The sequence below is a fragment of the Poecilia formosa genome, unplaced genomic scaffold (genome assembly GCF_000485575.1).
Source record: "Poecilia formosa unplaced genomic scaffold, Poecilia_formosa-5.1.2 Scaffold550, whole genome shotgun sequence".
In the NCBI taxonomy this organism is placed as follows: domain Eukaryota; kingdom Metazoa; phylum Chordata; class Actinopteri; order Cyprinodontiformes; family Poeciliidae; genus Poecilia; species Poecilia formosa.
The window spans coordinates 181,737-194,655 of record NW_006800489.1 but is presented as its reverse complement, the minus strand read 5'-3'; the positions used below and the strand labels follow the sequence as shown (position 1 = coordinate 194,655).

The window sequence follows — 12,919 nt, the reverse complement described above, 5'->3', positions numbered from 1 at the left end:
TCATTAGATATATAGCAAGTGAGCAGGACTGAGTCTCGTCTGGACACCAACACATCGTAGTGATCTGCTGTAGCGATCCCTGACATTGAAGGGAAAATAAATAAATTAACAGGACATCCTAAATTAATAATCTTGCATAACAAATAGAAATTGTCTCTATACCTGCAAATACGTAGTTTGTCTGTAACAGCTGAACAAAGAGGAGAGCAGCTTGCTTCAGGCTGAACATGATGACCATCAGTCAGCGAGAGACTAGCTGGAACATTACTGTCTGCCTTAAATGTTGTTGCAGAGGAGGTGCTGAGAAAAGGAAGTGGTTAGTTGCTGTTTGGCTGAGCTTAAGTCAAAGCTGCACGAATAACCTTGTCAGGGTTGAGGTAAAGTCATGTTCGAATCATGTGCACAGTTCTTTAAAAAAAACTAAAAACAGAACTAAATCATTTAGATTTTGTTGTTTGTTTTTTTTCTGCTAAACAAAATTGGAGTTAATTGTTCAGAAAGATTATCTTTAGGCATAAAAATAAAATTCATATCCAGAGCAACCACATAGCCAGAGTCTAGGCTCAAAAAGATGTGGGAGACATCAGAGTGGGCTGGTTTAATTTGAATTTTATTACACCACGTTCCAACCACTATGACCAGGTGATGATATAGATTTTAAGAGCCTGATTCAAATGATTAGCAGTGTTTGTTTTTTTGTCCAACTTGGCTTCTTCTTTTAGATAATTTTGAAAACCTGCACTTCTGTTCCATTTTGCATCCCACAGGTGAGGCTTTAAAAATTACATCTGTTTCAGTTCGTAATACCTAAATTAGGAAGTTTCTTTATCAAATCTGAATTTCTTCTCTGATGCCTTTCTGTCACACAAATTATGGTTAGACTTCCTGTGAGAAATGGCAAACTGTGGTACCTGGTGAAGCAACGTGAAGTTACAAGAGTGTAAACCATGACATGTGGGGTATGCATTTCTGCATAGTTTTGCTGGTGTAAGTTATGTGAAAGGTGGTTTATATTGTAAAGTCGTTTACATGGCTTGTCCAAGTGTGGTGTAAGACTTTGTGTCTTCATTTTGTTCCTAAAATGCTTACTAGAGAGAATGTAAAGCACTCCGTGTGCATATAGTGTAGAGTAGTGTGAAAGTTCTTCGAGCCTCGACAAGTGTGACTTTTCACACAGCAAAAAAAAACCACAAAATAATCTTATGCATCAAGCAACTAAATAAGAGAGAAGGAAGGGAAAAATATCATTTGATTCACTCAAAGATCAGCATGCTTGATGGCAAAGCTGCATTTTATGATGGAGCGTTCTCTGTTTTGGTAGATTTTATGTAAAGGCTTGCAAGGATTTCTTTAAAAAAATAATAATAATAATTGAGGCTGGTAAATTTGTGTAAATTTAGATGTTACACAGTTATCTGCCCAATTTTGTTAGATCCCCTTTAGACGTTGCTTGCTAGAAAAAGGGCAGCTTTGTTAAGTAACGGACCGCACAAGTTGTGCTCATAATGAGCGTTTGGTCACATTTTGTTCTCTTCTGGTTTTAGTTACCAGTTGTATAGAATCCATTATACACAGGGAGAACTATTCATTTCACTCCTTGATGATCTGATAAATGGCTGACATACAAAGATATAAACAAACAGTGCTGGCGCCAAGTTAAATAATCATTTGATCCCTTACCTAAGAGACATTAGGTGGATAACTCTTTATTGGAAAGCACAAGCAGTAAGAATAAGAAACTATCTGTAGTTGCTAACCAGGATAGATTTAGCCCCACTCCTTTAACTTTAAATCCTTTTCGCTTCTTGACAGTCACTGAGTAAGTCAAAGTTTTAACTGCATCCATAAATTTTCTGTAGGATTGATATCTACAAAAATGCTAGGCTCCTTCAGGACCTTTAGTTTTCTTCAGCCAGTCTATTGCCTTGACAGCATGTTTTGAATTATTCTCTAAGATGTTTCAATAAGGACCAAGTATGTCCTATCTTCTAAGAGCTGAAACTGTTCCACGTCATAATGTTTAATCTTAGCTTGCATGCAACTTTTCAGCTTTCTCTGAACACGACAGGCTGAGGTCATGCCGAAGAGGTCGATCATCTGACCACAATAGTTTCATCACTGAATCATTTAACGTTCGCTGGCAAACTGTAGAAGAGGCCTGAGGGACAAACAAACACGCAGATGGAAACATTTTCAAATTGTTTTTCTCTTTCGATCTGTTGACTGAACAGATGGACTGACTGCACCGACGACTGGTCTTCTGGATTATATTTTCACATATTCTGTTACTTTTAAATTGGTTTGACAAGACTTAATGATGAAAATTTAAAAGCACTGATGGACAAAATACTTTTCAGAACATCATCATGTAAATCCAGCGGAAGCTGACAGAATGGTTTCCCACAGGTTTTCATCCTGCATGGACTCATGACCAGTCTGGGGCCCATCGGGGTAAATTTGCACCTGGTGTTTTGGGGATGAATCAGGGATTTGGTTAATCATTTTGGTATGAGTAAGTTGTTTTGCTTTTTGACAGATGACTGGTATGCCCCTGGGTAATGTGTATTTCAAGCATTCCACATGGAGAAACTGGTTGCCTATGAGCCAAGAGCGAGTTTCTCTGTACAAAAAATATTTACATCAAACACAGATAATCCAATCAAATACAAAAATGCAGTGAAAAACATTATCCAAACCAACATGTTCATATGTGATAACATTAAATCCTTAAAGGTTTTGGGTAACTTTTATTTAAAAAAAAAGGATGTTTTTTTTTCTTTTACATTTGTTATGACAGTATTGAATGAAACACGTAATCTGTGGAAAAAAAAAAGCCTTCTCTCTGTGGTCCTGCTGCCATCTGCACAAAGGAGGAGGGTCTTAGTGTCATGATGTGTGGTGGTTAGGTGAGGAGGAGAGACGCCGAGACCCAGGAATGGTGAAAAGATGATTTAATGATGAAGTAGCTCAACACGGTCCAAGTCAGGCAGCACAGCAGGAACAATTAGCTCACAGTTAACAACCGGTAGCAACTGACAATGTGAAACTTGAGCTTAGCAAACCAGGACTGTACAGTTCTACTGGAAAGCATAAGACGAACTAAGACATACGTAAGACAGTGTCTTACGTATGTAGACCACAAACGTGGTCTATGTTACCACTTTTGTGGTATCGTAGACATACCACAAACGTGGTATGTCTACGTTTGACGTTAGACATACCACAAGGACCCAACGAAGAACACAGACAACAGGTGAGACTAAATACACAAGGGATAATCAAGGGAATGAGACACACCTGGGAGACAATCAATGGGGAGGACAGGACAGAGACTCACATGGAAACAGAATCACACAGAAAAACTCAAAACTAAACACACAGAAACACAGATCATGACACTTAGCACTGTCAATTATGCTCATATACACGCTGCTCACACCCTGGCCCTTGTTCTCGGTTTCCCTTCGTCTCCTTCCTCAAAGTGGAGTTTACTGTGAAGGTGCAGGCTGGTAAAAACATGGCCACCAAAGACAGTTTTCCTGTAATGCTAAGTTGTGTCTGCACCATCAACACAGCTGCAGCAAACCAGCAATCTTAAGCAGCGCTTACACTAGCGTGTTTGACAGTGCTAAGATCCTGATACTGGCTCTGATTGGTCATTTCTGACCAAGCAGTGTATTGCACATGGCAGCAGGATCACAGGGAGGAGGCAGAGACTGTTTTTTAACAGATCTCTTTCATGTTATATGTTGTGAAAGTTTCAACAAATATGTAAATATTTTTATAATTTACCTACTGCACCTTTAACAAGTGTTGCAACTATATATATATTTTGTTTTCAGTTTCGGATGCCACACTCAGGCCTAATTACCGTAAGACATTACGAATAATTAAAAAAACATTACTGAAGTAGTACCTGTAATGTACTACAGATAAAGTAGTAGGTTGAAAGACATCAGAAACAACAGTTTCGCCAAGCTTAGGAAATTCAAGAACAGATAAGAAATATGAAATAGTTTCAAGAATGTATTGATGTGTGTGAGGTTTTATTACACTGCACCTGACAATGAGCTAAACACTAGTATCTGTTCTTTGTGTAAGCTTCCTAAAAATGTGTAATCACGAAGAAGATGATGTTTAAGAAGCCAGAAGATAAAATCTAAAGGTCAGCTTCAATCACCTGTATGTCTTTGTGCACAATAATGCTCTAGTAAAGCTCTAATGAAGCTCTAGTGCTATGATATGGGTTAAAAAAGGACAGATACTAGAAACAGCGTCTGTCCTTTATAGAAGAAGTGGCTTCTATTCAGTATATTTCTCATTTACTCAAAGCCCACACAGACACATTGTCTCACAAAAAGCCCACAGAAAATGTCAAAGAACAGGAAAAGGAAACTCACGTGTGTTGCAGGGGCTTGAGTCAAAAGTCACCCATTAACCGTTTGCAACACACATCATGAGGTTTCCATTAGAAATCTTTGTTGTAGCATTATTAACAGAGAAAATTGTGATAAGTTACCGCAATGAGATTTCTATGTGAAAAATGACCTGTGAAGAGGAACGGGTTGAGGTGATATGTGACCAAGGGTGGTTTAATAAAACAGTAACCGCGATTTAACCACATGTCTTACTTTTTCATCAAAGGCTTACACAGGTGGGTTTATTTCAAATATAATGTACACAGGGATGAAAAAAGGAGAGAAAGAGGGAGAAGAAAGGTGGAGAAAATGCTTAAAGGGAAAGGAAAAAGGAGTAGAGGAGAGAAAGAAGCATAGAGAGGGCACAAGTCTCTTTGCTAGAAGTCTGCCTCTAGACCTGCAGAGAGAGAGAGAAAAAAAATGCAAGAAACCACAATAACAAACAACATATACACATATACTTGTAGGTCAGAACATTACATTTTAGTGCCTTCTGATCCAATCTCCTACTTCCATATATCTGCAGTGTCCCCTACATTACTTATAGCAAACTGCAAATGCGGCTTTCTTTCAAAAATTGCTTTCTTCTTGCCTCTCTTCATGAATAACTAACAGACTATTAGTCATGGCCTCAATAAATCTCTTACTAACTATTACTAGGACTTTTCCTGTTGTGACATTCTCTTCTTCATGAGTGCCATTAATAATTCAATGGAAAATGTAATGCTTAAATTATTTTTCTAAGTTGTGAGTACGATCTTGATAACCAGTGTCGCTCTATTTAAAAGGGTGGTGGTAAGCATCAGTGGGTTGCTTGTCTCTGACAAACAGAAAACTTGTTTCAAAGTGTGCCCTTGAGTGTGAGTGTTGACTAAGAAGACCCGTCTCTCTGCAAATGTCTGATGTAATACACGTGTGAGTTTGCACTGACTTCTCCTCCCACACTTATTTATGTCTATTCTGTCAATTAGAACTGTTTTCAGATGGATTTCCATGACTGGGATCCTGGTTGAGAGCATTCAGGAGGTGCACAAGCCCAGACAAGATCACTGAACAGAGAGCGATGGTTCTTACTCAAAAACGTGAATAATCCTGTTTGTTGTCATTATGATAGAAAAAAAAGAAAGCCAACCAATGAGTAGCAGTGCTTAGCTGATTCGATTGCATCTATTATCTCTCCTCCTCTGTCTTTGAATTTTTTGCACTTATCATATCCAGCAGGCAGAGAGAGACATTATACATGTTACACTTTGAACGAGGAGCCTTGATCCTATTATCTGCTACTGCAGGGCTCTCTTACACACATGAACCTACCAGAGGAAGCCTCAAGCCTCAACGTTCAACCACACAGATTTTCACGCTTTGCTGCAAACACAACAACTATGTTTCCATCACCTGAATGCACACTCCACGAACTTATATAACTAGGAGTATTACTCCAAACTCCTCGTTATTGGCCTAACATTATGGGGGCCTCTTTGCAACCACAATCCAGACACAAACACAACTTCTCTCTGAATTACTCCGTAGATCTCAGATTCTATATGTGTATATATATATATATATATGTGTGTATATATATATATATATATATATATATATATATATATATATAAATTATTTTTATTTTTTAAACCCATTGATAACAGAAATCTCAGGGAGCACAGCAGCCACTGATTGCACGAATGTGTGTGGATGGGCGAGTCTTGGTGGCTGCATCTCGTCTCTGACCCTCACAGGCATTGATGGATGTTTGTGAATATTTGAGATGCCTGTTAGAAAGCCCCTGGCAGAACACAGAGAGACATCAGAGCAGCTACTCTACCTCTGTTGTGTGTGGTGAACACTGCACCGTCTGCTCCCACATACACGTGTCCTCTGTGCATGAATTTAAATCAGCAAAAGGAGCAATGGGCTGAACACGTCTTGATTGCGGTGTTTTGTTTCTGTGCCAGTTTTGCATTGGTGTGAGACTGTATGTATATGTTTGCTGGCAGAAACTACAAGGAAACTTTAATCATCCTTCGTTTTGCAAAGACGAAAACCGTGTTTGCACGTTTAATCCTTATTTGTCATGAAAGGTTGCGGTAACTGGGACAAAAAAAAAAAAAAAGCCAGTTTCTGTAGGCTGGAAACACAGATGCTGTTGCATTAATTATCGTGTTGCTATTTTCACGACCATGTCATCCAGAAAATCATCCATCATGCAGCTAATTTGGTCTGAAAAAAAACATGTTAACAATGTAAAGCCCACAAAGAGAGGCTGATCCGAGTGTCCAACCCGATCAGAACATATTGTTGACTGTGGTTTGCTGAGGCCTTGTATTAGTTATGTGCTACCAAGGTTGAAGTTTGTGAGAGAAAGGTTACAGGCCCGGAAAAAACCAACGCATGCTCATGCAAAGAGCAAAGACACGGAGACTAAAATAAACCTAAAGAAGCACAAATTAACCACAACATATTTTTAGGCCAAGGTGTACTTGCTACTTTTCTTCCTGAGTCCTCAGTAGGCTGATTATTTTTATCACAGCTATTAATTTCCAAATTTTCATGCATATTTTAGTCTTCAGAATCATCTTATAATTAGCTTTCACAGTATAGATGCAGTATTTAAATGTTCTAAAAAATTATTTTCCATTTATTTCTGGAACGCTGACAGAGAGTAAATGTGGAAATGTATTCAAAAAGTGTTTCAAAGTACTGTAATCGTCTGTGTCCACACTTTGCAACCAAAGTTTTCAGTCACACTGTAGAAGATAAACTTCACATTAAAAGTAGGAACATTTTGAAATAATTTACTGGGGTCTCCATGAAAATCTGACTTTTGAACATTTTATATTTCTACTGTTTACAGTGTGTTGCAAAATCTAATTCGTTGAACTTTCTCACATCTTACCACATCATAAAAACAATATTTTGTGTTTTGGGGTGAGATTTAGTGTATTGGAGAAGGAGAAGGATGATTTTCAGATATTTTTGCTAATAAAACTCTGAAAAACATATTGAGCTTATGTATTCAGCCATCCTCAGTTTATTTTGTGGAAACACATTTACAGCTACAAATGAGTTGGATAATATCTCCACCAGGTTTGCACATCTGACAACTGTGCTCTTTTGGTCCATTCTGTGTCAAATTGCAATTTTTTTTTTTTATATGACAAAACATGGAAAAGTACAAGACGTTCAAAACCATTTGTAAGGTGCCAAAAATACCAAGAGAAGCTGATGTTGTCTGTAACACATTTCTCTAAACCACAACTAAAAGTTGTCTTCCTGCTTATTTATAATGAGAGTTTATATGTGAGCGATTTTGAGATCTTAAAAACGGCTATGAAAGAAACAAACCACCGCTCATCAAAAATGCTCTTGTGTTCTATAAAAATGTTGGATGATAGAAAATTAGCTTGTGTATTTCAATAACAGCCTGCTTCCTGAACTAAATAGCTTTCCTGTTGTTCCTTATTCAGTACAAAACCTATTTATGTGCTTATGAGAATGAATAAGGATAAAACTACCTCTCTTATCACAGTGGCGTCGTACAGCACGTTAAATTCAATTGTCCCTGAAAGATGTGGGACTGATACATTGTTAGCTTCCTGCTTGATTGAAATTCTTGTTCTGCATGTTTGTGCATAAGCCAGAGTCAAAAAGACTGGGCTCACTTAGTAAATCATAATCAACTCTGTAGGAACAATAAACACAATATTTATTTTCAGTCTAGCAAAACCTGGAAATACTGAGTTTTCTGTACAGCACAACGTTCGGGAATGACACTCTATTGTCAGGTGAAGCTTATCAGCAATCGTTATGCACCAGGTTTGCAAATGACTAGTGGTGAAAGTGATGTTTGACGTGGAAGAAATGTTTGATGACTGAAGGTCTCAAGCAAACCTTATTCACACACAGGCAAAAAGGTATCACAAAGACAGGAAGTTCAGACAGAAAAGTAAGAAATGAGAGGCAGAAAGTGGTATGACATCTATTGAGGTGTGCATGTCTTCTCTCATGTGTTAAAAGGAACATATCTGTTTCTTATAACCGTGATAAGGAACGGTTAGAAGAAACGCAGCAGGCTGAAGAGACTATCAGGAGAACAAAAGGTAAATAAAGAAATCATGCAGCAAACCGAAAAAAGTCACAAACCTATGATAACGTTTATAATCTATACAGAAAATTGGTTTTTAGTCTAATAAACAGACATTAAATAACAGTTATGCTATATATGGTGCCTATTTTGTCACATAACAATCTTCAATGCACCTCATCATGATTTCATGTTTTAGACTCAAATGGATGAAAATATTACACTGACAACATGGTGTTCAAAAAACCCAACACACTGAAAACATTGTCATACATTTGAATCCAGCCCCTCTATTCTGGTGTGCTTCAATAAAATCCGTCTTCAGAATGGTGGACGTAACTGACAAGAATCATGTGTGTGGTTTTTATCTTAGCAAAGTTTCACAGCAGACAAGTGGAAAAGTTTAAATCAGGATGAGGTTAGAAACCAATTTTCCAAACTTGGAACATCTCACTGAGCATTTGATAAGGTCTCCTGTACAGAAATATTTCTCTTTTCCACACATCGAATCAGGTCAAATATGTACTTTATTTACAAAAGAGCAAAATTGAGATAAAAATAAATTTAGCGTGCAGAGGTAGACGGTGTGTGAGAGAGCTCATCTTAGTGCAACACATTTTTGTGGGTGCACAAGGTGTGGAAACAGAGGTTGATGACAGGAAAGTTGCAGGCAAGACGTTCTCAAAGACGGGCCAAGTTCTCCGGCGTTTAGCGCTGTGTAAAGTTCAAGGAGAAAGCTGTGGAGCAACTACGAGCTGAGACTCTCTTCTCTGCTATACGTCTCTAAGGGGATGTTTCCTAACTGAATGACACAAACAAACAAAATAAAACTGGTCAAACTGTGCACCCTTTTTCAATAGCTTATTTATGTAACAGCAAGAGTCTGACATTACTTAGGTTCTATGTTTAACCTAAAATGCCCAAATAGACCCCAAACAAGCTAAATTCAGTTTAATTATTATGAAAAAATGAAGTCAATATGCAAAATCTGCGAGTGAGAAACTAAGTCAAGTTATGATCAAGCAAGTTTGATCAAAATTTTAACAGTAATAACTTAGTAGTGCTTTCCACTACTATCCACTAAGACTGTTAATCTCTTGTCTTGAGGACTTTTGGCTTTATGTTCTTTTCAATATTGCTTAAATTGCTGAAATTCATTGAGGTTTGCAGGCATTCATTTTGCACAGCTCTGTTTAAGCTTCACCATAGCACCAAGGCCGTTGTGTGGTTTCCTTGAACTGGTTGCTGCAAAATCATTAAACTACACAAACGTTGACTTTAATGGAGTAATTATTATGTCCTGGTGCAAAAACCATAGATTTAAATAAAAGTGTACTTTCTGTTTTATCATAGTTGTGTTTGCTATCATCGTTTTTTTATGAATTCTGCCTTGCATTTTAAATTAATCTATTCACATTTTATAGATTTAGGAGAACAAAGGCAGGGGGTCTTCCAAAGAAAAACAGCAGAAAAAACTGGATATAATGCCTTATAAATGCTCTACAACTAATACTAGATAAATGAACGACTGCTTGAAAATGAATATGAAAATGTTTTGATGAGAAATGGAATCCTTTATTGTCTCTCTGTAGGTAAATTCAATTGTATCAGCAGCTCAGCGACAGGGAAATGAAAGCAAAGACAGACGTAAAAATACACCAAGGAACAAGTAAATAGCAATTGTCTCATAAAAATCAAATATACCACGGAATAACTTTGTCTAAAAATAAATAACAGATGCATATTCAAAGAAATGTGCAAGCGTATTTAATATTCATGCACAAACATGCTTTCCTTGAGTTGGACAATCATATAAAATCCCAATAGAGAACATTAAAGTTTGACAAAATGTAGGAAACTCAAGTTGTATCAATACCTTTGCATGGCACTGTAGCTGATGTGCCTGGGCACTTTGAGTTTTGTTATGAGAATACAAGCAGACATAAACACAGCCAGAAAGATGTGTAAACTTTGACAGCCTGAGGTAACAGAGCAAAGTTGTGAAGCCCAGACGCAATGAAAAAACAGAAACTGTACAAACCAAAGAAGATAAACATCACAGTGCAAACATCAAATTAAGCTGATTAGAAACTGAAAAGCGGTGAGGTGACAATGAAACGGGAAGTAACGTCAACAAAGAAACAAGGGTCAATTTAAAAATTAAGACATTACGGAAAGTAAACCAAGAAAGCAGAACTAAGCACAAACTCCGAATCCTAAAATACATTTCCCAAAGACCATTGTGAGTGTCCTATCAGTGGACAGCAGTCAGCGTGGTCTCAATTTAGACAATGAGGGCGGATTTTAGATTGGGAAACCAAGCTATTATCCGTCCTGAACAAGGAAAGACGAGGAAATTTATAGCTGTAGGTATGAACTGATAAAGTAAAAAACTTTCAGTTCTACGATTTAGACTAAATCTAAATGATTTAGACTTTAGCAAATTCTAAAATTATCTAAATGTAACAATGATGGGTGAAGCAGTTTACTGGAAGGCAAAAATGCTTGATGGCTGCAGGTTCTGAGTAAACATCTGCCTCACAAAGGCAGGAAGCTCAAAAATAAAAAGTCAGATATCGGAGACAGAGCATGGTGACATTTCTAACCCTGTGAAACTATAAAAAGGCATAAAATATGTTGGGGGTCGTATTTTCTGTTTCCTGCAACACTGCTTTAATTTAACTCAATAACAGAATGTATGAAAATGTAACTTTTATCAGAATTTCAAGAAAGAAATTGGACAGCTGTCATTACTTTTAGCTTTTAAATTAGAGATGTGAAAATTACAGCTGACTATATAATATAAAACATGAAAAAGAGCAACCCTAAATGAAGCCCAAACACTCACGGATCATGACGTTTATCTGTTGTTTTATATTAGATTTGGCATTGCAGTGGTACTCTCCATTTCAGAATTAGATTCGCATTTTCTTCAAGACAAAAAAAATCTCCATAATCGAATTTCTTACCATGATGATACATTTTGCTTATCTGTCTTACCTTGCTGCTTTAATTCAGTCTTGAACTTTAGCGTGGCAACTCCCGAAGGCAAGCATAAAAATTAGAAATGAAACCTTTTCTCACAGCTTCATGTATGGCAACAAAGCAGAGAAGCAAACAAAAGGCCAATGATTGAGAGAGACAGTATGGAGAAAAAATAGAATAACCATCAACAATAATATGAGCGCGAGAGCACAAAACTAACGTCAGATAACAAAAGAGAATTGGTTTATCATTATTCACCCTGAACACACATTGTGCATACAAATGGAAAAGGCCTTGGGGTGTAAAATAACTGAGAGGGGATGAGGTCATACTGTAATTGATGGCTTGCGGTTCAAAAAATAATTCATTTTCTTTTTTATATTCAAACTTTAGTGTGCCGCTGCGTTCTCTGCCTTGGACGTTCTTCCTAATTACTCTAATTACTCATTTTGGAGCATGATCACCAGCGGTGGTGTGTAACCCTGAAACGCTGAAATCAGGCTTTGAAGCTCTGAGGATGAATCTTCTAGTTTATGAGGGTTTTTTTTTTTAAAAAAAAAGTAATTTTAGTAATATTTTTTTATGGTTTTAAAGAAATTTAACTGAAATATGATGGCAGAAGAGGACAAGAGCTGCCTCAAAGATTAACGATGTGGCTGCCTGTTTAAAACTGAAACATTTAATGCTACAGACATATTTAGAAGAAAGACGGATCTGCAAACACTAAAACCAGAAATCTGAGTCACCTGACACTACTGATTTTAATTCAAGGGGGTAAATGTGAGCTTCAGCTAAATTAAAGGCATTTCTATTCAAGAAAGTTTAAAAAAGTGATTATTGTTGGTTTTTCCCATCTTAACATGAGCGTTGGTTCTGGTTCTGTTATGTTATGTTGATGTGAGGTATTCATTCAGGATTTGCATTATAATATTTCTTCTTAATCTGTATAATGTATCATTTGATACAGGTTTTTTTTTTTCTATTGAACATTCCCGACAGCATCAGAAAGCTGTGACAAATAAGAAAACCTGAACTGTAATATAGACTTTCATTGCCTTACATATAAGTTTCTGTGTGCTTGTTGTAGAAAAGGTCAGACTTTGCCTCACCTGACCAAATCATGTGGTTCCACTTAGAGTCATGGGAGTTCTTTTTTTTTTTTTAGCAGCTCCATACTTTCAAATTAAGACTAAGAAAAGGTGGAGGGGAGGAGGTTCTGGTAGCTGTATTTATACTGAGATTAAATCACACACAGGTGAGCTCTTTGACGAAGTTGCAGTAGATTTGAAAGATATCAGACTCTAAATATATATGGACACTTTCCTATTTTCATTTGTGACAAGAAGAAGTTGAAAGCAATCTGTTTCCTCTCATTTCTCTGCCCATCATGTAAAATCACGCTGAAATGTACAAACAAATTATGAAAAACTCA

At 37.1% G+C, this 12,919-nt stretch overlaps 1 long non-coding RNA gene across 1 annotated transcript; it reads right to left on the bottom strand.

Moving 5' to 3' along the window:
- Window positions 1-805, bottom strand: LOC107834208 (uncharacterized). Its single transcript, XR_001659989.1, has 2 exons — window positions 163-805; window positions 1-79 (listed from the first exon to the last, which is right to left on the bottom strand). It is a non-coding gene; the product is annotated as an uncharacterized LOC107834208 (long non-coding RNA).
- Between the last annotated feature and the right edge of the window lie 12,114 nt (window positions 806-12,919).